Source organism: Sapajus apella, unplaced genomic scaffold, assembly GCF_009761245.1.
Source record: "Sapajus apella isolate SASKATOON/1434 unplaced genomic scaffold, GSC_monkey_1.0 scaffold9, whole genome shotgun sequence".
Lineage (NCBI taxonomy): Eukaryota > Metazoa > Chordata > Mammalia > Primates > Cebidae > Sapajus > Sapajus apella.
This window is the reverse complement of record NW_022436949.1, coordinates 39,121,204-39,146,851: the sequence shown is the minus strand read 5'-3', so window position 1 is coordinate 39,146,851 and position 25,648 is coordinate 39,121,204. Positions and strand designations below refer to the sequence as shown.

Below are 25,648 nucleotides of genomic sequence, written 5' to 3'. Positions count from 1 at the left end.
AAACTCTAGCAGAAGACAAGAAATAGCTAAGATCAGAGCAGAACTGAAGGAGATAGAGACACAAAAAACCCTTCAAAAAATCAATAAATCCAGGAGCTGGTTTTTTGAAAAGATCAACAAAATAGACAGACCACTAGCCAGATTAATAAAAAAGAAAAGAGAGAATAACCAAATTGATGCAATAAAAAATAATAAAGGGGATATCACCACAGATTCCACAGAAACTCAAACCATCATCAGAGATTATTACAAACAAATTTATGCACATAAACTAGTAAACGTGGAAGAAATGGATAAATTCCTGGACACTTGCCTCCTCCCAAGCCTAAACCAGGAAGAAGCCGAAACCCTGAACAGACCCATAACAAGGTCTGAAGTTGAGGCATCAATTAAGAGCTTACCACCCAAAAAAAGCCCAGGTCCAGACGGGTTCACAGTCGAATTCTACCAGACATACAAAAAGGAGCTGGTACCATTCCTTCTGAAACTATTCCAAACAATACAAAAAGAGGGAATTCTTCCCAAATCATTTTATGTGACCAACATCATCCTGATTCCAAAACCCGGCAGAGATTCAACAAGAAAAGAAAACTTCAGGCCAATATCCATGATGAACATAGATGCAAAAATCTTCAATAAAATACTGACAAGCCGATTGCAACAGCACATCAAAAAGCTTATCCACCATGATCAAGTAGGCTTCATCCCGGGGATGCAAGGCTGGTTCAACATACGCAAGTCTATAAACGTAATTCACCACATAAACAGAACCAAAGACAAAAACCACATGATTATCTCAATTGATGCACAGAAGGCCTTTGACAAAATTCAACAGCCCTTTATGCTAAAAACCCTCAATAAGCTAGGTATTGATGGAACGTATCTCAAAATAATAAAAACTATTTACAACAAACCAACAGCCAATATCATACTGAATGGGCAAAAACTGGAAGCATTCCCCTTGAAATGTGGCACCAGACAAGGATGCCCGCTCTCACCACTGCTATTCAATATAGTATTAGAAGTTCTAGCCAGAGCAATCAGGCAAGAAAAAGAAATAAAGGGCATTCGGATAGGAAAGGAGGAAGTCAAATTGTCTCTATTTGCAGACAACCTTATTGTATATCTAGAAGACCCCATCTTCTCAGCCCCAGATCTCCTGAAACTGATAAGCAAGTTCAGCAAAGTCTCAGGGTACAAAATCAATGTGCAAAAATCACATGCATTCCTATACACCAATAACAGACTTAAAGAGAGACAAATCAAGAACAAACTTCCATTCACAATTGCCACAAAGAGAATAAAATACCTAGGAATACAACTAACAAGGACCGTAAAGGACCTCTTCAATGAGAACTACAATCCACTGCTCAAGGAAATAAGAGAGGACACAAACAGATGGAGAAACATTCCATGTTCATGGTAAGGAAGAATCAATATCGTGAAAATGGCCATACTGCCCAAAGTAATTTACAGATTCAATGCTATCCCCATCAAGCTACCAATGACCTTCTTCACAGAAGTGGAAAAAACTGCCTTAAACTTCATATGGAACCAAAAGAGAGCCCGCATAGCCAAGTCAATTGTAAGCAAAAAGAACAAAGCGGGAGGCATCACACTACCGGACTTCAAACTATACTACAGGGCTACAGTAATCAAAACAGCATGGTACTGGTACCAAAACAGAGATATAGACCAATGGAACAGAACAGAGGTCTCGGAGGCAACACAACATATCTACAACCATCTGATCTTTGACAAACCAGACAAAAACAAGCAATGGGGAAAGGATACCCTGTTCAATAAATGGTGTTGGGAAAGCTGGCTAGCCATGTGCAGAAAGCAGAAACTGGACCCCTTCCTGACACCTTACACTAAAATTAACTCCAGATGGATTAAAGACTTAAACATAAGACCTAACACCATAAAAACCCTAGAAGAAAATCTAGGCAAAACCATTCAGGACATAGGTGTAGGCAAGGACTTCATGACCAAAACACCAAAAGCATTGACAACAAAAGCCAGAATAGACAAATGGGACCTAATCAAACTCCACAGCTTCTGCACAGCAAAAGAAACAATCATTAGAGTAAATCGGCAACCAACAGACTGGGAAAAAATTTTTGCAGTTTACCCATCTGACAAAGGGCTGATATCCAAAATTTACAAAGAACTAAAACAGATTTACAAGAAAAAAACTAACAAACCCATTCAAAAGTGGGTAAAGGATATGAACAGACACTTTACAAAAGAAGACATACGTGAGGCCAACAAACATATGAAAAAATGCTCATCATCACTGGTCATCAGAGAAATGCAAATCAAAACAACATTGAGATGCCATCTCACGCCAGTTAGAATGGTGATCATTAAAAATTCTGGAGACAACAGATGCTGGAGAGGATGTGGAGAAATAGGAACACTTTTGCACTGTTGGTGGGAGTGTAAATTAGTTCAACCATTGTGGAAGACAGTGTGGCGATTCCTCAAGGACCCAGAAATAGAAATTCCATTTGACCCAGCAATCCCATTACTGTGTATATATCCAAAGGATTACAAATCGTTCTTCCGTAAGAACTCGTGCACACGAATGTTCATTGCAGCACTGTTTACAATAGCAAAGACCTGGAAGCAACCCAAATGCCCATCGACAATAGACTGGATAGGGAAAATGTGGCACATATACACTACGGAATATTATGCAGCCATCAAAAACGATGAGTTTGGGTCCTTTGTAGGGATATGGATGAACCTGGAAACCATCATTCTCAGCAAACTGACAGAAGAGCAGAAGATCAAACACCGCATGTTCTCACTCATAGGCGGGTGTTGAACAATGAGAACACATGGACACAGGGAGGGGAGCACTACACACGTGGGTCAGTTGGGGGGAAATAAGGGAGGGATGGTGGGGGGTGGGGAGAGATAGCAAGGGGAGAAATGCCAGATGTAGGTGTGATGGGGAGGAAGGCAGCAAATCACACTGCCACATGTGTACCTATGCAACAATTTTGCATGTTCTTCGCATGTACCCCCAAACCTAAAATGCAATAAAATAAATGGGAAAAAAAAATAATAATGAATTTATAATTTCATTTTCTTACAGATTGAAATGTTATGAATCCTTTACAACAAAGCTTTTATTTGTTCATTCCTTTATTTATTGGGCTTAAGGTAATGGATAAAAAGGGAAAAACAGACCATGGTGTTTGATGGACACACCAGTTTAGGGAACTCATTTCCATTTAAACTTCTGGTATTTCAGGAAGAAGCCTGGAAGAATACAATAAAGGACCTCTGAAAAACATCAACAGCATACTCCATTCTTCCTGCAAGACTAGTGATCCAGGCTCTCCACTTTTTAAACCACGGCTCACCATTAACTACTGAAAGAGAGACTACTCACTGATAAAGTCGAATCTTAGAAACTTTAGGAAATGACATAAATCTCTATTAGCTATCAAAACCTTTTTAAAGAAGCAACCCAACTTTTTACATTGTAGCTGATCAACAGAGCCAGAAGTAGGGAGATAGTGTTTACATAGTAACCAACTCTGTTTTTAATTGACTTGTACAGGAAAAAAACTGAGATTTTACACAGTTACTAACATTTTAATTCATTAGTGATTTATAATAGTTACCCACAGCAACGAGTTCACTGGCTTTTACAAGCTGTAGCGTAAATGCCATACATTATTTTGTTTGTAGTTAGGATCAGAATCAGAAGGGAAAGGAAGAAAATTTTTTCTGTGGGCAGCTAGGTTTACCATGAAACCTAAGGAATCTGAGTGCCTGAGTTTCCCTGGGGCCAATGTATCAAGTGCAATAAACAAACTCTTCAATAGCTATTTTTAGCTAGTATTTCTCAAGGTCCAAAGTTTAATCTAGGTCACCAAGAGAGGAAACTTTACTGGTGATTTTACTCAAGATAATTCCTAACGATTTTCTCCATTGTTTAAAAGCACAAAGATCCAACTACCTCACCCTGGTCTTTGACCTCTCTCTATAGGGTATCAGAATCTGCAGCCCTGAGTTCTAAACTGATGACTCCAACTGATGGTGGTCTACCTCCTGGCATTTCAATGCTACCAGCAGAAACTGTAGAGATATTTGGTCAACTTTTGAGGGAAGATTCCTAAGTTTTCCAATATTACACAGTATTTATATAATACTAATTCAGCATTAATAAAAACATGGCAAATAAACATATCTCATTTTCACCATAATAGTTCCTAGATTCTTGCTAGTGATTGGGTTAATTTCAAATTTTTACATTCCCTTCGGTCCAAGTGACTTTTTTTTTTTTTTTTTTTTAACTGAGACAAGGTCTTGCTGTTTCATCCAGGCTGGAGTGCAGTGGTATATTTTGTAGAGACAGGGTTTTGACATGTTACCCAGGCTAGTCTCGAACTCCTGGGCTCAAGCGATCCTCCTGCCTCAGCCTCCCAAAATGCTAGGATTATAAGAGTGAGCCAAAGCACCCAGCCCTCAGTGACATGTTTTGAGCAAAAACATTAAGACAAATAACCAATGTAACCTCTACAGATTGTAGCTAATTATTTTGTTTGCTCTCTAGAATGTAATACACACATACACATATATTCTCTCACAAATATTACTGGAGAAACAAGAGTTTTCTAGTATCTAATATATAGAAATATAGTGCATGAGTGGCTATAAACATCATGCATGGAAGTGTTCCTGAGAATTTGATGTACGTCTTTATATATTTTCTTGAGGTAGAAAAGTACAAAAAAGTAAAATTGACTAAAATCATGCTAGAGAAAGAAAACACGTAATCATTTGGAAGGAATAAAAAATACGAATGTATAGAAAATATAAGACCAAAATGATCATTTTTTAAAAGTTGCTTTTTATATTCACATATTTCCTCAAAGCTCTGCATTATGTTCCCTGAATCCAAAGAGTCTGTTCTATAAGGAATGTCTGATATTTTATCAGGGCATTGACCATTCATTTGCCACCAATTTCAAGTCTGAAAATTTAGAAAGTTTAAAATGAGTTTAACATTTTATTAGACATTTGAATTTCATGCCATTAGCAAAGACACGTATTCAGTTTATTACATATATAATTTTAATTTGAAATTATATACAATAAACTTCACTAGAAATGCTGTCTACCTGAGAATATTTTCATATGGCACACTTATTACTGTATGATAAATGCATTTTGCCTGTGCTGTATTATAACTCAAGGAGAGTGATTCTGTGAGTTGTTTCCTCAACAAGCCAGGAGCTGAGCCAAGATTTTAATCCAGGTCTTCTAATGTTAAACACCTTTCATTACACAACCATTGTCTCCCTAACCAGGCTTTGGTCTATTAATAACACTGAAACATCTCTATTTTCTCCTATGCAATTGATTTTTTTTCCTGTTAAATGAAAGTAGAGTCAATGAACAAGTGTAAAAGGAAATAAAATACAAACCCAACTAAGCAGTAGAAAGTATTACTCATATATTATATTCAGCTGTCACACAAACCACATCAGCTCAGCAGTCACAGTAAAGAAAGGTATCACAATCAGAGAAATAGTCACACTCAAAAAGCAATATTTGCTCCAATTCCCTAATAATTTATTTGAACAATGCTTGGAACAAATAGAATGATCACCAGTCATTGCAAGTGTAACTAATGCTTATTAAAAGATAGATGTAAGTCAAATGCCTAGTTACAACATAAATCTTGATCACATTTGAACACATCAAAAACTACTGGAAACAAATTCTACCTCCCTGTTCTCTGCAACTTAGTGAAAGCCACTTTCTGTATTCTCATCCTTTTTTCTTTTCTAAAATGAAGTGAACAAGAACCTGAGGATTGCTTCTCAACTGTTTCGTCTAGCGAGGCAATCAAACAGTGAGAACCAATAACATCTACAGCTTTTCAGTGCGGGCTCAGAATATGACACGCAATTATATATATTTATTCCACAAACGACATTTGCTATCTTCTTCCCCTCAGGCAACAGACACTACACAGTATTTCCTTCACAGAAGCACAGTATTTTAAATAATGTTCACTGGACATTTTGTTTTCTCTTTTTTACCACTTTTCAGATTTTATAGATTAGAGTTGAAAAGGCAACACTTAAAAATAAAGTATGGTGTGGAAATGGTTATCTGTAAATGTGAGTTCATTATTCCCCTTTGACAGCCACAAGTAAGGTCAAAAAATATGTTCTGTACATGTTTGACATAAAGAAATATTTTCCAGATGACCTAGAGATTATGGACTTTCTGCAAAAGCAATTTGATTGTTAAGGGCTTGTATATGCACACATATGCAGCTACTCCCCAATCTGTAAACGGTTCTACTCCCAAAATTTTTTTGTAAGTTTCTTCTAAAGCTTGAACTGCATATGCATATGTGTGTGTGTGTGTGTGTGTGTGTGTGTGTGTGTGTGTGTGTGTGTGTGTGTGTGTGTGTGTGTAGCCAGAGAGAGCCAGAGCTAAGGAGAGAGAGAATGTAGGTATTCTTAACCTGCTCCTTAGCTTCACTTCCTCTACTCAAAATATGGCCCATGGCCAGCACCATCAGCTCACCTGGGAGTAATAAGTTTCTCAAGCCCCACCCAGACCTATTGAGTGAGAACTTGCATTTGAACAAGATTGCCCAGATGCACACTATGGTCTAAGAAGCACTGGCTTATACCTCTCAACCCCACAGTCTCTCAAAGTCTTCCCAGCTATGTTAGCTCGGTTTATCTAAAACCGAATGTCATCTACAAATGCTGCAAGGCAGCCCCTCTGCTACACACACAGCCTCTTTCTCCTCCTGTTTTCCTGTGGTGCTGAGTGCACTCGGAGCATCAGGTGTCATCCAGTCACCTAAGCAGAGACCTGGCAGCTGTCAGATAATTCTCCCTGTGCTCTTTGAGGGCAGAAACCACGTCTATGTTGCTCTCCATTATGTCCTGGTACCTTATCACTAGTTGGAACTTAATGAGCATTTGTTGAATGAATAAAAGTGGTAACTATGCAGACAGGTCCCTGCAAGTCTCCTCAGTAGTCCCTAGGGCCTTGATTTCATCTCCTATCAGTACATTTTACTACCAGACGGATACTTGTAAAACACAAATAAGATGCTCCACTCCTACCCACATCCTCCATGTCTCTTTTTTTCTCTCTCTCTTTTTTTCCTTTCTGTAGACTTTGGGAGTACAGGGCAGTTCGTTACACACATACAGTGCAGACTGGTGAAGTGTGGACTTTTGGTGTACTCATCACCCCAGTAGTGATCATCATAGCCAGTAAGTCATTTTCCTCCCTTACTCTTTAAAACTCTTAAAGTCTTGGGAGGCCAAGGTGGGCAGACCCTGAGGTGAAGTGATCAAGACCATCCTGGCCAACATGGTGAAACCCTGTCTCTACTAAAAATACAAAAATTAGCTGCACGTAGTGGCACATGCCTGCAGTCCCAGCTACTCAGGAGGCCGAGGCAGGAGAATGCTTGAACCCGGGAGGCAGAGGTTGCAGTGAGCCGAGATTGTGCCACCGCACTCCAGCCTGGCTCCCAGCGACAAAATAAGACTCTAACGAAACAAAAAAAAACACCTCTTAAAGTCTCCTATAGCCTAAAAATCAAGATGTAGCACCTTAGAATGGCCACTGCCTATTCTTCTAGCATGTTATTCTTACTCACTGCCTCACCCACTGCCTCCACCCCATCCCGTGTTCCTCCCTTACTGAGTATAAGCTGCCCATTGCTACTAGCTGAATTCCTAACTCCTCAGCTCAAGTTGGGATAAATTAAATCCATACTGTCTGAAGTATAAAGCATGTACCCTTCACAAAAGCCCTATTAGGCCTTAAAAATACCGAAATTAATCATAAAAATTAAAAATATGCTCCTACAAACAGCTATTAAGTACAAAAACCAAACACCAATATAAAAACTACCTCTAAATTTTATTGTGGGGGGTTCTGTGGGGACTAACTGGCTAGAAATTATTACGATACAAATCCAAATAAATTAGGTCTGAAACACCTTCTTAATATCTGATATGTTCCTAATCATGGAACTTTTTCATCTTTCATCCAAAGATATTCCTAAGTTTTCCAAAATATAGACAAATGCCTTCAAAATTTTAATAGCTCAATTGCTGTGAATGAATTCCCTTTTTTAGTTTTTTTCCAGGAAAATACATTAGAAGGATAGGTTTCATGCTGGCTCCAGTTGAGTCTTAAAAAGTAAATAACACTTGGTTCCTACTAGAGGGGTCTAAAAACAGGATAAAACAAAAGGCCACCACTCAAGCTGTATAAACTGTGGGTGTCTGAACACGTACTTCCAAAGCTGAAATCTCTTAACATTTCCACATTTCAATGCCTTTTTCAGATTCCATGTGCCTTCAAATATACTACAACCCAACCCCCACATATGAGACAGGCACATCATACTTAATCCTCTTAACATGGCTAAACTATATATATATTAAATATATATATTATGTATACACACACACAAGGTACATTAGATATTTTGATTCAGGCATGCAATGCATAATAATCACATCATGGAGAATGGGGTATCCATCCCCCTAAGTATCTGTCCTTTGTGTTACAAACAATTCAATTATATTCTTTTAATTATTTTAAATTAAATTATTTTGCTATCAAATACTAGGTCTTATTCATTGTTTCTATCTTTTTTTGTACCTGTTTACCATACCCTCTGCAAATGACTATTCCCAGCCTCTGGTAACCATCCTTCTATTCTCTGTATCCATGAGTTCAATTGTTTGGATTTTTAGACTCCATAAACAAGGGAGAATATGTTGATGTCTGTCTTTCTCTGCCTGGCTTATTTCACTTAACATAATGATCTTCAGTTCTACCCATGTTGTTGCAAATGACAGGATCTTATTCTTTTTTATGACTGAAGAGTACTTTAAGGTGCATGTGTACCACATTTTCTTTATCCATTCACCTGCTGATGAACACTTAGGTTGCTTCCAAATCTTGGCTATTGTGAACAGGGCCGCAACAAGCACGATTCTGCAGGTATCCCCTTTAATACAATAGTTTTCCTTTCCTCTTGGTATATACCCAGAAGTGGGACTGCTGGAGCATATGGTAGCTCTATTTTTATTTTTTTTGTGGAACCTCCAAACTTTTCTATTTAGTGGGGTTCTACTAACTGGCATACTTTAATGAAGTTTTTCTTGACTTATTTCCAATGCAAACTACCTGCTCCCTCTTTTATGTCCTCATCATCCTTTATAAAGACTATCACAGTTACTATTAACAATTTATCTACTATCTGTCTCCTACCAAACTCTAAAGCCTTGGGTGCAGGGTCCCTGCATTCCTCTTTTTATCCCAAATATTTATCAAGTTACTCCATACTGAATTAACAAATCTCTAATGTTAGTAAAACAGCATGAAGAAGGGCCACACACGGACAGTCCTGTTGAGGAGGTGAAACTTGCTAATGTCACACAAAATGGGATCTGGAGATAGAAGACAGGTGAAAACTGGCAGCTGATGCCCATCCTAACAATACCATGAAAGGCTCATGAAGAAATGAGGTAGAAGATTGGATGGCAAGAAAGAAAGAAAAATGAGGAAAAGAAAAAAGACAGGAAAGACCATGCTGTGAGAGGCCACTGGTGTAAGCGCTGAAAACTGATATATATCACATGTATCACACACACATGCATCACACTCTTTTCCTATTAATAAGTCTGTCCACATATAATGCATCATCAATGATCCTACCATAAATTTCTTAACTATATAATGATCACTGTAATAAAAATATTAGTAAAGCAACTTTGATGAGTTGACTACAGTGAAATTTACATTACATAATGAATTTAGTATATATAATCTGACATTAAAATATGCCTAAAAATAGCCCCCAAAACAGAAAATATGAAGAAATCATTTGTATTGCCAAATATTTGAGATGCGTCCAATCTCAGCACAAACTAAATGGAAAGCCCATTACATGGTCATCAAATGTAGCAAAGTAGAGTAGCGTTATTCAAACTCAACTGTTTTGTTCCAGACACTAAGAATAAGTACAGATACTAAGAATTAACAACCGGGCATGGTGGCTCACTCCTGTAATCCCAGCACTTTGGGAGTCCTAGGCAAGCAGATCACGATCTCAGGAGATGGAAACCATCCTGGCCAACATGGTGAAACACTGTCTCAACTAAATATACAAAAAATTAGCCAGGCATGGTGACACGTGCCTGTAGTTCCAGATACTTGGGAGGCTGAGGCAGGAGAATCGCTTGAAACTGGGAGGGGAAGGTTACAGTGAGCCAAGATCCTGCCACTGCACTCCAGCCTGGCGATAGAGCGTGACTCCATCTCAAAAAGAAAGGAAGAATTAACTTATATCTTCTGCTTCCAAATACTGCATGTTCTCACTCATAAGTTAAATGATGAAAACACATGGACACATGGAGAGGAATGACACACACTGGGGCCTATTGGAGGGTGGAGAAGGAGAGAGAAGATGAGGAAAAATAACTCATGGCTACTACTACTGATATCTATGTGATAAAATAATCTGTACTACAAACTCCATGACACGTTTACCTACGTAACAAACCTGCACATGTACCCATGAACTTAAAAGTTTTAAAAAAGAATAAACTGAGAAATTTTGGTTGCAAGTCAATGTTTTCTTGTCTATTAGATCTAATAATAAAAATTGGGGGCATGCATTTTTTGTGTCTTTGTATACAATTTTACAAATTAATTTAGCTGTATTTTATGAAAGAATCAATCTGCAATGGATTGGAAGAAAAAAGTGAGCAGGAGGTACAGGAGGGGGAAGAAGGCAGGAAGAGGAAGACTGATTCATCACCACAGAGAATTTGAGAAGTTCTGCAATACTAGATGTAACTCCACCAGAAAGCCCATTCAGTAGGTGGCCAACGCTGGTCTCACACTAGATGTTGAAATGGGCTGAGAATTCTTAGTAAAAGATTGGGGCACTTGGCTTTTGTTGTCTAGTCTGCTCACAGATATGGAGGATTTGGGGGCAGTGCCTTATTGACAACTTCTTTTATTTATTAGATGGCTGCATTTGCTACTATTTTCTAGAGAGAAATATAAATGCCCCTCCTTTAAGAATTTTTTTTTTTGAACTTGATGAGTTTAAAGTAAACACATCCTAAGGTCCATTTCAACCCTAAATCTCTGAATCTCTGATTCTATTGTTATTGCTGGAAAGTGTGCTATATTGATTCCACTACAGTTTTAAAAATACTGTGTTTGACACTGGAATCAGGGAAGGATTTTTTAGTTAAACTTAAAATCTGCACTATATTAGAGCCCTCAAATCCAGGAAATAAGAGAGGAAAACATCACTCGGGAAAGAGAAATCGTTCCTGTACCTGAAAAAGGGCAGCAGAAGGAAAATGGAAGGAGGGGAGGGAAGAAAGCAAGCAATGTGATTTGCCTAATAAATCAGGCACCCAATTAATGAAATGTGAACTGCTAGCAATAAATTAGGCAGTGGGAAGGCTGAAGTTTTATTTGAACAAAACACAGTCCTTAAAGCTGGAAAATTAGCAAACCAACGTGATGCAATTCTGAGGAAGTGAGAGAATGGGATACAGTACTTCAGCTGCTTAAGACAGAGTGACCTCATCATAGTTTTAAATAGACTGTCCATTATAAGCATAAATTATCACTCCATGAAGCTTTGATAGACTAGATGCTGACCTGGAAATCAACAATCAAGCATATTGCAGAAAAAATTTTAAAGTGAACCTTTTCATTTATAACCAGCATGGTGCCGAATAGAGAAAAAAAGCAAAACCATTGCAATTTTTAAAATTGCTATTGTTAAAATATAATTAGCTGAACTAGCAATGAGAAACACAATACTTCACCTGTCTTAAAAATCACTCTGTACTCAGCCATGAAGATGTGTTGGATACCAGTTCTTATTTGTAAAGTGTAAATAGTTGAATAGAAAAGAAAGTTACAGAATTTTGTTTTGCAGTTTAATATATACACACACACACACACGCCCAAATTTAATTTATATTTTAACAATAGCATATATACGTGTGTATGTGTGTGTCTGTGTGTGTATACACACTTCGCCAAAAAAGTATTCTCAGTTGGTTATCATTATTTGTGAAAGTCACAGTATTCTTACATAAACAATACCACTTAGTCCATACACTTAATATCATTTAAAATCCTGAAATATCTATCGGTAACAAGATAATTCATTTCCTCCCAAAACATTCTGATTCCAGTAGTTTAAGAATACTATTTGTTTTTCTCTAATGACTGAAGCCCTTCCCTTTACTTTGAGCATTGTCTTTAATAAATAGCTACACGTTTAAAAAATGAATGCATATAAGAGAATCACTTTAAAATGTAGTTAAAAGAATATAGTTGGTAATTTATTACTCCTTAATAACTAGAAGGAAATGTATAACTCTTAAGAGTCAGTTATTCTGGGAGAAATATAAAATTTTACCTTTAAAAGGTATTAGGCAATATTTGCATTATTATGAATATATATTTTCTCTGATAAGCCAAATAGTCTATTAGGATATTTCCCTTCTTGTAAAACTTTGTATTTTTCCTGAATTTAACAGTTGCCTGTCTTTTTCTCCTTTGCTTAGAATCCTAAATTCTCCAACTTTAAAACCACTTTCAGTATGAATTTTCATATGATCAAAGATATCAATTGATCTACATTTTTGGGGACCTCAGTGCAAATGCTCCAATTTGGATTTATTGTTCCCTAGAGCTGTCCAACAGCTATTATTTTGTATATTTCTTTCACTTCTAGTTTTCATATTGCTGCACGTATATCCTATGGATATATGTCACTTGGATTCTTAATCTTTCATATACCACATATGTATTTTTCTCAACTAGAGGGCTCTGTGATCTGGTCTTCATGCCTAGGGTTCTGAAATTTGTGATAATGTTCCTAGCCATTTTTCATTAATTTCACAATGCATTTGGCATAGGGAACCACCTTTCCTTCAGTCCTGGAACTTAATTTTATTAACTTATTTTATTATTTTATTTGCTCTGCCCTTTTTCTGAAAACTGTATAAGTTGTATACTATATGTTCTCCTTGTTCTATTCTCTAGAATCCTTCCTTAATGTTCAATTGCTTCTACTGCTTTATTTTACTTCTGCCTCCAATTTTTTCATTTTCACAAGGTCTCTCTTATTCTTCAACAGTTTTGACAGTAATAGAATCACATTATTTTTGTGTATGCAACTTTTATTTCTGTAAGTTAACATTCTCTCTTGCTTATTTAAATCATTTTATCTGATCCATACATATTAATTTAGTTTCTCCAAATTCCTTTATAGCGGGTTTTCCCCTTCTTGTGGCATATTTATTTCTTGTCAGATCACACTCCAAACACTCGGTGATTCTTATATATATTTACAAGTGAGAAAATAAAAAGCCAGGAACACTATGCACAAGGCCTGTTGCTCGTCATCCAAAAGGTTTCAATGCAGAGTGAACAGATTTTCAAATGTGATGACTCTTCGAATGTCACCATCTCTTTCCTCTGGAGCCAGTTTCTCCAGCAAATTAGCTTTCACTTATCCGTAGAGATTTGTGAGGGGGTAGTTATTAGGCCTGTCTGCTGATGATATTGGAAGTAATTGATGGGATATCTCACTGTGTATTTTGAGACTCCATCCTCAGCTGTGCATGGTGTTCCAATGTATAGAACCTCTCTACGTTCAATCTCTCAATAGAATAAACCTCACTCTGACTAGGGTAAGGGCACTCCCATAGTCAGTGTCCGCTCATGCAGGGAAAGCTATGACATATAGCTACATTTATAACATTTAGCAAAACTATAACATACAGCAAAGCTATAATAACCCCCACTTAGACTTTGAACAAAATTCCTTGTTTTGCCCCAGATTTCACACCTGGCTTCCGCACTTCCTCACACTGCCAATTGCTGTCCTCTCCCAGGTTCTGAATCATCACTCTTCTTCCTGCTTGTTGGCACCTCCCCCTGCAAGCACTAGGTATGCAACTTTTTTCTGCTCTAGAAACGCATAGTTCTAATTGCTGTTATCCATAAATTCATAGCATTTCTTTATTTTTTAAATTGCAATTTAGGTTTTGGGGTACATGTGAAGAACATGCAAGATTGTTACATAGGTACACACATGGCAGTGTGATTTGCTGCCTTCCTCCCCTTCACTTATATCTGGCATTTCTCCACATCCTATCTCTCCCCAACTCCCCACCCCTTGCTGTCCCTCCCCTATTTCCCCCGATAGACCCCAGTGTGTGATGTTCCCCTCCCTGTGACCATGTGTTCTCATTGTTCAACACCCACCTATGAGTGAGAACATGCAGTGTTTGCTTTTCTGTTCTTGTGTCAGTTTGCTGAGAATGATGGTTTCCAGGTTCATCCATGTCCCTACAAAGGACACAAACTCATCATTTTTGATGGCTGCATAGTATTCCATGGTGTATATGTGCCACATTTACCCTGTCCAGTCTATCATTGATGGGCATTTGGGTTGGTTACAGGTCTTTTGCTATCATAACATTTCTAACTGATACCTCCTCTCCAATCCTCTTTATTCATGTGTGTTCCTATCCTTTTCTCCCCCTTATTTTAGTCTTAGATATTCAGAAGAGTACAGAAATAAACATATTTGCTTATGCTACTATGTTGAACTGGAATCTCAAGATTCTTCTGTTAGAAAATGTTATTCCCAATTAAATCAAGTTATCTAAAATTTGTCACATAAAAGAACTATATTAGTCTTATTATTCATTCACCCCATTATTCAAAATAGAAATTTGCTTTTTTTTTTTTTTTTGGTCCGTTAGTATCAAACAACAAAAGCCAGCCAATCAACAAAACACGTGCCACATATTTATGAACCATTCTGCGAACTAGAATGCTTCCTATAATCTCCTTGGTTATGGAGGGAGGAACAAGAGTCTCAAATAAGCTGCTCTACTTTATGTGTCCACTTTCTACATACAAGACACTAAACCTATCAATCACCTACGAAATATAAAGTACCACTCCATCTCTTTGGCATCCATCGGAAATTCTCTGGCTAGTCTTCCTTCGTAAAATGGCAGTGCCACATAACAAGAATTGAATTCACTGGAGAAAAGGTATGTTTTATGGGACAAAAGGATATGAGAATAACAAAAAGCATTAAGAGTGAGTGTTTTTCCTTGCCATTCACCATTCCTCTGGCATCCTCACCTCCTTTGTAAAAAATCTCTTCCAAAGTGCTGAAGTCGCAGATGAGCTTATCATAGCACAGGAGCAAACAAAAGAAACTCCAAAATGAAAAAAGAGAGACAGGAAATACTTGACGTTGGATTTCAATTAAGGTTCAAGCCTACTCCATGTGATTCACTCTCTACTGGTAGTTTTAACAAAACCAATTGAGAATTTACCATGATCCACTCAGTTGGCTGATAAAGTCAATAAAAAAGAAAATGTAAGAACCACAGCGGTTCAGCATTGATTCCATGGGGATTTCCCTTCCTTCAGAATAAAAGCTTTCATTAATCCAACTCAGAAAACAATAGAAACATAAAACAAAACAAAACAAAACAAAACAGAAAAGCACATCTCATAAAAATCTTAGGCTGTGGATAAAGAAAAGTTTTGTGAGATGTACATTAATCACACGCATACGGTGAATTCAAAGAAGGGTCTGGTTATCCAACAAACTAAGGCAACCACAAGCAACATACATTGAAGTATGGGAGGTCTCCAAATAATAAAAGCATAGCTGTCTCCAAATTTCTGGTTGCAAAGGTTAATATTAAGGCATGTTTTCTGTTCAGAAAAACATTGATTGAGGTGCCTGATAAGTTTATCAAATATGTTCAATGATAAAGGATGCCTAGGCAGGGTTAAATGACTTGGTATGTGCACATTCAAATTCTTAATAGGAAAGAAAATGCTAATAAAAGAATTGCTACAATATGAATTTGATTTCTAAATGCAGGACCACGTATAAAACACCCCATGAATGTGTTAAAAGTCAGCCAATTATAAGTAACACAAAGGATAAGAATGGGACCGCCTCTCCCATTACATTTCTAAACCTCCCCTAACATTTATCATACAGGTCTACCTACTTGGAAGCACTGTCAAAATGATTGACTTGCAAATGAGAATGGCTCACAGTGCTAACAGAGCTTGCTCCTCAAATGCAGATCAGATAATGACAGCTTAAGCACTAAGTGTATATGCTGTGGAAATTAAATGAAAACAAGGTATGACGCCTTCTCAGAAAAGCAAAATACTTTAAAATGTATGTTGAGCAATGAAACAAACATTTAATCCATGAGTTCCTCATAACATTGTAAGATTTTGATTTGTTGATTTGGAGAAAAGACTCATGAGCTCTGATTTACCAAAGTAAAATGCTTTGGTATAAAGCTAATTTTAAAGAGGTGTTTGATAAGTAAATACTTGTAGGTGCCTAGCATGTGATAAACCATGTAAGAGATGGTTATTTTATTTTAACTATTATCTAGTGATTGCTAAAGAAATTATTCAGTTTAAAGGCTGCTGTTTTCCAATGATGACAGCAGTTTAGAGTACAAACACTCTCACCATGTTTTCCCTTTATGCCCTAGAGCATGTTTTCACATTATACCTAATAGCTTTAATCTAACTGCACAATAATTTGTTTGTGTGTTCTCCTGTAACACTTAATTATGAGCTCCTTGAGATTAAGGAAATATTGGACACCTTTGTGTCTCAGACATTTACCTTGATGTATATGAAAAGTATGAAAGGCATTCCATGAATGGATAATGACATATACCCATACATTAGGAAACCTAGGTATGAATGTCAATTTCATTTCTATACTGGACAATGGACTATCTTCAAGCTCTCTGCTTGGTAATAGTCTAGATTATGAATTTTAAAAGTCTCCACTTAAAGAGCAAAGTTCATCAACTGAAGGTTACAGCTGAAGCACTTCGTTAAAAGAAATTCTGATAATGAATTTGGGTACAGTTTAGAAGAAATATACCATGGATGCAAAAAAGAAGATAAACCTGGTTATAGTCACTATTCTAAGCCTGGATTTAAAAATCTGACAGTGTCCTCAAATATATACAAGAGAGCACCCCTGTGAGAAAATCATTGAGACTGCTTTGATTATGAACAAAAGACAGCACACATATGAATGTTATTTATTTTTTTCACATATACACACATTAGCTAGGGGATCAGGAAACAGGCTCTTTGTCCAAACATCTTGATCCTATATATCATCACCAAAGTGTCTGCAGAACAGTGGTATGCACAGATAAGGGGATGGAGCAGTGACTCCCTATTCACTCTTAGTAATGACTGACTACATACACGGTTAAAAAAATTGAAGAAAACATGTTTGCTCATATAATATCCTAATAATATATAATATTAATACCTTTTAAAATAAAAGCATATGCATTTTTAAAACTTCACAACAGCCAAACTTAGGTACACTTTTAGTCTTAAATAATGTAACATTCTATAAAGAATATTAATATTTATTTGTTGACTTAAATTTCCAAAACTGAATGATTTACTTGTAAAATAAAAAAGTAATATTATTAATTAAATGATTGAATATGTAGAGCCTTATCTATTAATTGGCAGTAATTATAATTTTCAGTAGCTAATAATTTACTGATTTAAAAAGCAAAATAAATAATGAATATAATTGCACTGGGATGATTAAAGAGTATTTTCTAAACTTATTTTATTCTAAGAATATACTTCATTGTTTCCCTAGAAAACAGAGCTATAATTATGGTTAAGACAATTACCCACAATATGATCATATTCATTTTTTATGGCAAAGCAAAAGAAAGAAAATCTTCACACAACTTCACAGTAACATCCTGTTCATAACGAACAACATATCTATTTAAATAAATAAAAACTTAATTTATTGTTTTAAAAGGATGTAATGTTTTAAAATTGAGATCTTAAAAAAAATCAAACAACTTGTTTTTAAAAAGGACATAGCTAGCTGCCAAAAAAAAAACAAAAAAACCTTCCCTCTTTCTCATCCATCAAAATAATTAGGAAATTAAAGCTCTTTAACCATCTTTCAAACCAGCAATATGCTGTTTTCAACTTTGAACATGCATACCCTCAAATTCTTCCCTATTTCTACTGCTATGACATACAAGTCTAGGTTCTCATCAACTTCAGAACTGAGTCACCAAAAAACAAGCAAACAAAACAAAACAAAAAACACAACGAATTAGTCTAGCTATGTAAACTTTTGGCTTTACAATTTAATCCCAGACCAATCTTCTTCTATAAAATGATTTTCTATATAACATCAAAAGCAGCCTCCTCATTTCTCAGCGTGTGCACGCACACCCACACCCCCCCACCACCTTGTTTCCTATCTAATTAGGCCCTAATTTTTTTTCCTGAACTCCATTCTCTTGCATTCTCTGCTACAGTTATGCTTATGCAACTTTATTTGCCTTTGATAGTAGCTAAACAAGGCAACTAAGGTCTCCTAAATTCCAGTCCAATTCTCCTACCAAAGACAGAACTGATGGTCTACGTGTTGCCATTTTACAGGGGGTTGGAGGGTGAAAAACACAAGAATATCATGTGGGGACTATAAGATAGTAACTATATTTCCCCAGCCTGGTCATCTGTTCCTAATCCTTAGCCTAACCATGTTTTGTCCTTCATGAATTGCTCTGAACTACTTTCACTGTAAGAGGGTGCATTGCTGTGCTTAATTGATGTGATCACTTTGATTTTGATCTGTTTTCTAGGCCAGTCTCACCTACAATGGCTTGATTTGAAAGCATGTGTCAACTACATATTTGATGCATTACATTGTATTATTTCCAGGGATAAAAGAAATCATTGAGAAAAAAAAAGCCAAAAAGAAAACAATTCTTCTTTGCAATTCTGCTGGCCTACAAAATGTATTTGTTTATCTCTGGAGATATCAGAACCATCAACAAAAGACATTTTAGAGGTAGGAAAACCAGAATAGAGTTCACTTGCTTCAATGTAAATGCATCAAACTTCAAACTTAAAATTGGAAAACAACCAAGAACAAACTAAAGGTAAGCATGAAGTTCATATCTACAATGTAATCCTAGGCATTCATTAGAAAAAATAAAATATGTGCCTGATATTTTGCACAGTACATAGAAAAGGTTGCATAGTGCATTGTTTGTGAAATAGCTATTTGGAGAACAGTACATGTAATATAATTCTGTCATTTGTATAATTTTTAGAAGACAACATTTTAAGCCCGGCACCATGACACATGCCTGTAGTCCCAGCTACTTGGGAGGCTGAGGCAGGAGGATTGTTTGAGCCCAGAAATTCTAGGCCATAATACACTATGATCGTACCTGTGAATACCCACTGCACTCCAGCCTGGGCAATATATCGAGATCCTGTCTTTTTTCAAAAAAATCTATTATATGTATGCTTATATATGATAGAAAATGTATAGAGGGTATATACAGAAGACTACACCAGTTACACTGGAGTGGATAAGGAGAAATTTCCAATTTTCACAATAAAGTGCCTAGACATACTAATTATTATTATTTTTTTTTTTTTGAGACGGAGTTTCGCTCTTGTTACCCAGGCTGGAGTGCAATGGCGCGATCTCGGCTCACCGCAACCTCCGCCTCCTGGGTTCAGGCAATTCTCCTGCCTCAGCCTCCTGAGTAGCTGGGATTACAGGCACGCGCCACCATGCCCAGCTAATTTTTTGTATTTTTAGTAGAGACGGGGTTTCACCGTGTTGACCAGGATGGTCTCGATCTGTTGACCTCGTGATCCACCCGCCTCGGCCTCCCAAATTGCTGGGATTACAGGCGTGAGCCACCGCGCCCGGCCCACATACTAATTATTTAATAAAAGCATATTTTTAAATGAACACAAATTGGCTAAAGGCTATGCTGCTGGTCATCTCAGGAGTTTCATGCTATTGTCTGTTACTGTCACACTTTAAAGTGATCTCAAATATTCCAACTAATGGTTGAAAAACTCATGAAAAATGTTCCTGTCTTACTTCAAAAGATTGTATACAAATGTTGCTTAGCTGTTTGCCATTCAAATAATAGACTGGTCGTAGTTATCCAAGGAAGAAACCCATTATCTCATTTCCACAGTTTCAAGCTTCAAATATTTTATTAGTTCTTAGTTGTTGTACGTTTTGTTGGTTTGGGTTGTTTTTATTCTGAGGCTCTGCCAAATAAATGATCCTGGAAGTTATTATGGGTAAAACAAAACAAACAAGCATCTAACACATAAACAAATATAGGGGCATTTTGAATTACGTTTACTTAGATCTAAAAAAACAGCCTTCCAAAACATAGAGTTAACACGTGCTGACAATGTCATGTTAAAGTCCTAACTTCATTACCTAGAACACATTGCTTCTCTATTAAATATGAAAATTGTTATGTCTCTAATATCTGCTTTCATTATCACCTAATCCCATTATAGAATACATTACATTTTTAACTGCGTGGCAGAGCTGGCTTCAGTACAGTTTATAGAGCCAAATAGAATATCATTAAAATCAAATTAAACCATCTACTGGTAGGCTAAATCTACTTAGGCACATCAGGTTTTAAAGAAAGCAGAATCGCAGGCCAGCATGAGAAAGAACTGTTGAGTTTCTGCAGTATTCTAAACCAGAGAAGGATTTCAAGGTGCTCAGCTAAGCCAATTATTCCTCATTTAATTGGCCGTGCTATTTGCAATGAACATCCCTTCAATAAATGGCTCGCTATAGGCATATTGACTTAAGAACTTAAAGTAAGTTACCAAACTAGGAAAGAAAATTGTCGTCTAATGATGGAAGAACACCACAGCCTTTTCAAAGCAATCACAAGGCTATGTAAAATTATGACAATCTTTAAAGAAAAAAAAAGAAAGGATATGGAAAAGCTACCAGACTAAATTAAAATTAATAAACCACTGGAATTTAGTTTCAGGCTTTCTTGCTTAAATAATTTAAAACTCAAAATAGCAAGCCATAGGTATACATATACAACTCACAATATGGAAGAAAGTTGACTTGGGAATAAGGCACTTTAATGCACACCATACACGCGGCACATCAGTGTATCCTGTTCTCAGGATCTATTGGCACTTTGATAGAAACGAATAATGAGAAAATCTGCTGAAAAATGAAAAGCAGTAACACAAATCAATTTCAACAAAAGAGATAATTCAAATCTATCAGAGAAAAAAGTGACTGTTTTCCAAAGACTCTGGAACACGAAAAGAAAAAAAGAGAAGCTGTTGGTTTGCTACTGCCAATTTCACATAAGGTGGATGTGAAATGACTACGTAATTAGGCTGCTTAAGTACTTTGTAAGTCAAAGTAACTTTCCGAATGAGTTGTTTATTACTCATATAACTCTCCATAACTTTGTTTTCAGTTATTCTATTGAGGTGTGCATTTTCTTTTTAACTTCTTTTTTTTTTCACCTCCCATCAGGAGCTAAAATTGCTTCTGTCTGTTACCCCAAAGATCCATCTTGCCTTTGTACCCTCAGTAGTTAACGACACCAGGTGAGAAGCTGGAAGAACACATAATTTACTGATTCTTAGACAATGAGTCTCCATCAGATTTGGATTCTGTCATTACTTCCACCAATACCTTTTTACCAATCCAGGTTATAGTACAGGATGGAAAACTGGCACTGTATAGGGGTCAAGGTGATATCTTTTTCTTTAATAATTGTTTGTTTACAAAGAATCTATGTCTCTAGGCTTCTATGGAGTTCCAGAGATCACAAAATTAATCATGCATTTAAAGGAAGCATAGTTCAACTACAGCAATTGCAATAGACTGTGTAGGGCTTGGTTGATTTCTAAAGCAGTGTAAGCCAACACTATTATGGGATTACCAGAACCAACACATAAATAAGGGGCAGTGTCTTTATTTGCAATAGTAAAGGCATAATGTCCTATGTCTGAAACGGAATAGTCTCCCCCAATGACTGAAGATGAGTCCCAGGCTCTGAAAACATTCACAAGAGTGCTGGGAGAATAAAGTGAATGCCAGCTATATTCAAATAGCTGAAGGATCATCACAGGAAAGGAAATGTTGGTTTCTTCTGTGTGCTCCCACAGGAAAAATGTAAAATGAATGCAGGTAAACGTATCATTCCTTGCAAAAGAATTATCTGAATGTCAGAGCCTTCCAGAAATAGAAAAGGTGTCCAAATTTCCTCCATAGACATAGTGAGACCCAGCTGGTAGTGCTCTATCCTGTCTGATGCTGGAGGTCTGACTTTAGGGCCAGGTGTAGCGCAATGTCTGGATTCCACAGGCAGTGATGATGCAATAGCACTTAATCCTTGGAGATCCAACTCTTCCTTTTTATATCAGAATATATATTACATTATTAGATAATATAATCTACCTACTCAATATTTTTTCATTAGAAAAAAAGTCCTCATTACAGTATAAACCATAAAAGGATTTTATAGTTTGTAAAAATTGTTTATAATAAAATAATAGTAGTTCAGAAGGTAAATGCTTAGGCCAAGAAGATAATGAGAAGAGAGATACAATGCAATGTGTCATATCAGTTATTCAAATACCAAAAGCAGTGTAGCCATCATATTATGGTTTGTTTGAACAGCACACAATGCTTGGTAAAATATGGAAAGCAACCAAGTAGAGTCTTGTTTCCACTTACATGGTAGTTGCATTTTCAAAAAGTTTACTGTATAACAAAACCATGGAAAAATAATTTTCAATATATAGTAGACTTATTTTCCAAACCTGGAAAATTATATACAGGATTTTCACTTACGGGACTGGTTTAAAGGATATTTGAAGGGCTTTAAGGATTAAAGACATCTCTGAGCAATGCAGAAAGTCTAGTTACTTTAATATCCAAGCACTACAAGGTCATGACACCCACTCAACAGAGTCATACAGAAATGTTAGTGTTGCATTTCCAAAATGCCTCCTGAGGGTGATTCTGGTTTTGCTCTGTCCATGGAGATGGACCTGGCAGAGGCTTCAACGAAAAAGTCAAAACCCCAAGCTCTCCAGAACTGATGGAGAAGGAAGTAGGAAGAAGGAGTTTCTTCACTGGAAACAATTAGCTGCATTGTTTTTTACATGGTTCCTCCAGCTGCACCCTCTTTCCTGAGCACTGACAAATACCAATGAGAAGCAGAAGGAGGCTGTCGTTTCTATTTGATCACAGACAGTAACCAAGTAAAAGCCAGATCACCATTTACAAGAAAGACTGAGATGGGGATTTGGACATCTACAACTCTGTGAGACTGTCTGATATGTTTATTCACATAGTACTATGTTACCATAGTAACTAGTCAAGTCAGGCTTCCTAGGAATCTAGGGAGGAGTTGACAACTTTCACAACTAGTTCATTCACAAACAACCTTTCTTACAAATGCTCTATAATGGCAGTGACCACACATTTAATCATCCAAAACAGGTCCCTTTTTACAATACAAGTAGATGCTCTTAACAATTTACAAGGTACAACAAGTGTCAACCAGAACTGTCCCAGGCAAACTGATTTACATTGGCATTTATGTCTAAATAAAGAAGAACCATCAAGAAACAATAGCTATTACACCATATAACATTAATACGTATATTATATCACCACATGACTGCCAAACCCTTCAGGACTGCTTTTCTTCTGTATTTATAAAAACAAAAATAACAAAATTATGGCATCATGAAAATAATGATAGCTTGTTGTGGTTCTGTATGTTTTTCCCAAGTTAATATATTTGCTGTGTGATGACTTTTATACTAAAGCATATATACTTTAAATTGCCTCCACCAATTATAGTTTAAAATATGTTTAAAACATGAAATGCTATTAAACTAGAATCGTTTTTCTAACTTATGCTTTCAACTAAGTTAGAAAAATATGTATATAAATACATTGTATTTTGTATTATAATATGTAGACAGAATGCTTTTAAAGTGGTTTGGAATATATAATGCTATTAGAATCACTTATCCAAAATGAGAACAAGCATGAATGTGTATATTCATGCTAACCAAAAAATAGCAATATCATGAATTACTGCTATGTTTATATTTCCAGTCTTACAGTAAAATGAATGTTTTTAAAGTCATTTTTAATCATGAAAATAAAGATATTTACCTACCAAAATGTTGACTTTTTAATTTAAAAAGTCACAATTTGTAACATCCAGCCCCTTTAAATTCTTTTCAAAAAGCATATTATTTATATTGTAAACAAGAATTATTTGTGTCCAATATGCCCACAGGCAGCATGGTGTTCTGAAAAGAAATAAAGATCTCTTTGACAGGAAGAAAATATTTGGATCTGTTGTATTTTCCAGTTCATTGTTTCAGTTTAGTATTTTGTTCTACTACAGTAGTTTGCTCAAAGAAGTACCGATTCATTAAGTGCACATTAAATCAAAAAATGGATGACTGACTGACTGAATGAATGGACCAGCATTCTCTCAAATGGGAATGTTTAAGAGGATAAATTATTCAATTATGATCCTACAATGATGATCAGTATTCCCACTGAAATAAACTAAATACATATAAAACATTGTTGCAGTTTGTTTCGTTCCTAATATTTTCTTAGCCATAAAATTTAAGATTATAAATGCAGTCCTATTATGTGTAACAAAGTTTCAGAAATTAAATTACACATGGAGGCTGAGTGCAATAGCTCATGCCTATAATCCCAGCACTTTGGGAGGCCGAGGCAGGCGAGTCATTTGATGTCAGGATTTTAAGACCAGCCTACCCAACATGGCAAAACCCCATCTCTGCTAAAAATACAAAAATCAGTCAGTTGTGATGATGTGTGCCTGTAATCCTAGCTACTCGGGAGGGTGAGGCAGGAGAATTGCTTGAACCCAGGAGGTAGAGGTTGCAGTGAGCCAAGATCACCCCACTGTACTCTCGCCTAGGCAACAGAGCAAGACTCCATCTCTATATAATAAATAAATAAATAACACATGGCTATCGATCCAGTTATTTAAATTTGGCTCAACAATTTCAACCACTGTCAGAGGACTTACCATGCACCAGTTGCTTCTGTCACTAAGGATATGTAATTATCAGCTATGCCCTCGAGTAGCTATTTGTCTAACAACAATCATTGTTCAATTGATCTATTTTCTTTTTCTAAATTGGTGATGAAGCTGTATATATTTACAGTGTACAATATGTTTGTAAAATGATTAAATCTAGCTAATTAACATATGCATTAATTTATACATAAAAAATATATAAATATATATATATGAGATATATATATATATATATATATATAGAGAGAGAGAGAGAGAGAGAGAGAGATACATTTTTTTTTAGACAAAGTCTCACTCTGTAGCCTAGGCTGGAGTGCAATGGCACAATCTCAGCTCACTGCAAGCTCCACCTCCCTTGTCCACGAGATTCTCCTATCTCAGCTTTTCGAGTAGCTGGGATTACAGGTGCTAGCTACCGTGGCCAGCTAATTTTTGTATTTTTAGTAGAGACAGAGTTTCAACATGTTGGCCAGGCTGGTCTCGAACTCCTGACCTTGTGATCTACCCACCTCGGTCTCCCAAAGTACTGGGATTACAGGCATGAGCCACCAGGTCCGGGCAAAAATATA

The 25,648-nt window shown here is 36.5% G+C and overlaps 1 protein-coding gene and 1 long non-coding RNA gene across 2 annotated transcripts in view; both read right to left on the bottom strand.

Annotated features, from left to right (window-relative positions):
- GPC6 (glypican 6) overlaps positions 1-25,648 on the bottom strand; it is a 1,186,177-nt gene that overhangs the window by 1,084,300 nt on the left and 76,229 nt on the right. The gene's annotated exons all lie outside the window — the stretch shown is intronic.
- Positions 9,373-17,980, bottom strand: LOC116551178. Its single transcript, XR_004268753.1, has 3 exons — positions 16,936-17,980; positions 11,873-11,882; positions 9,373-9,385 (listed from the first exon to the last, which is right to left on the bottom strand). It is a non-coding gene; the product is annotated as an uncharacterized LOC116551178 (long non-coding RNA).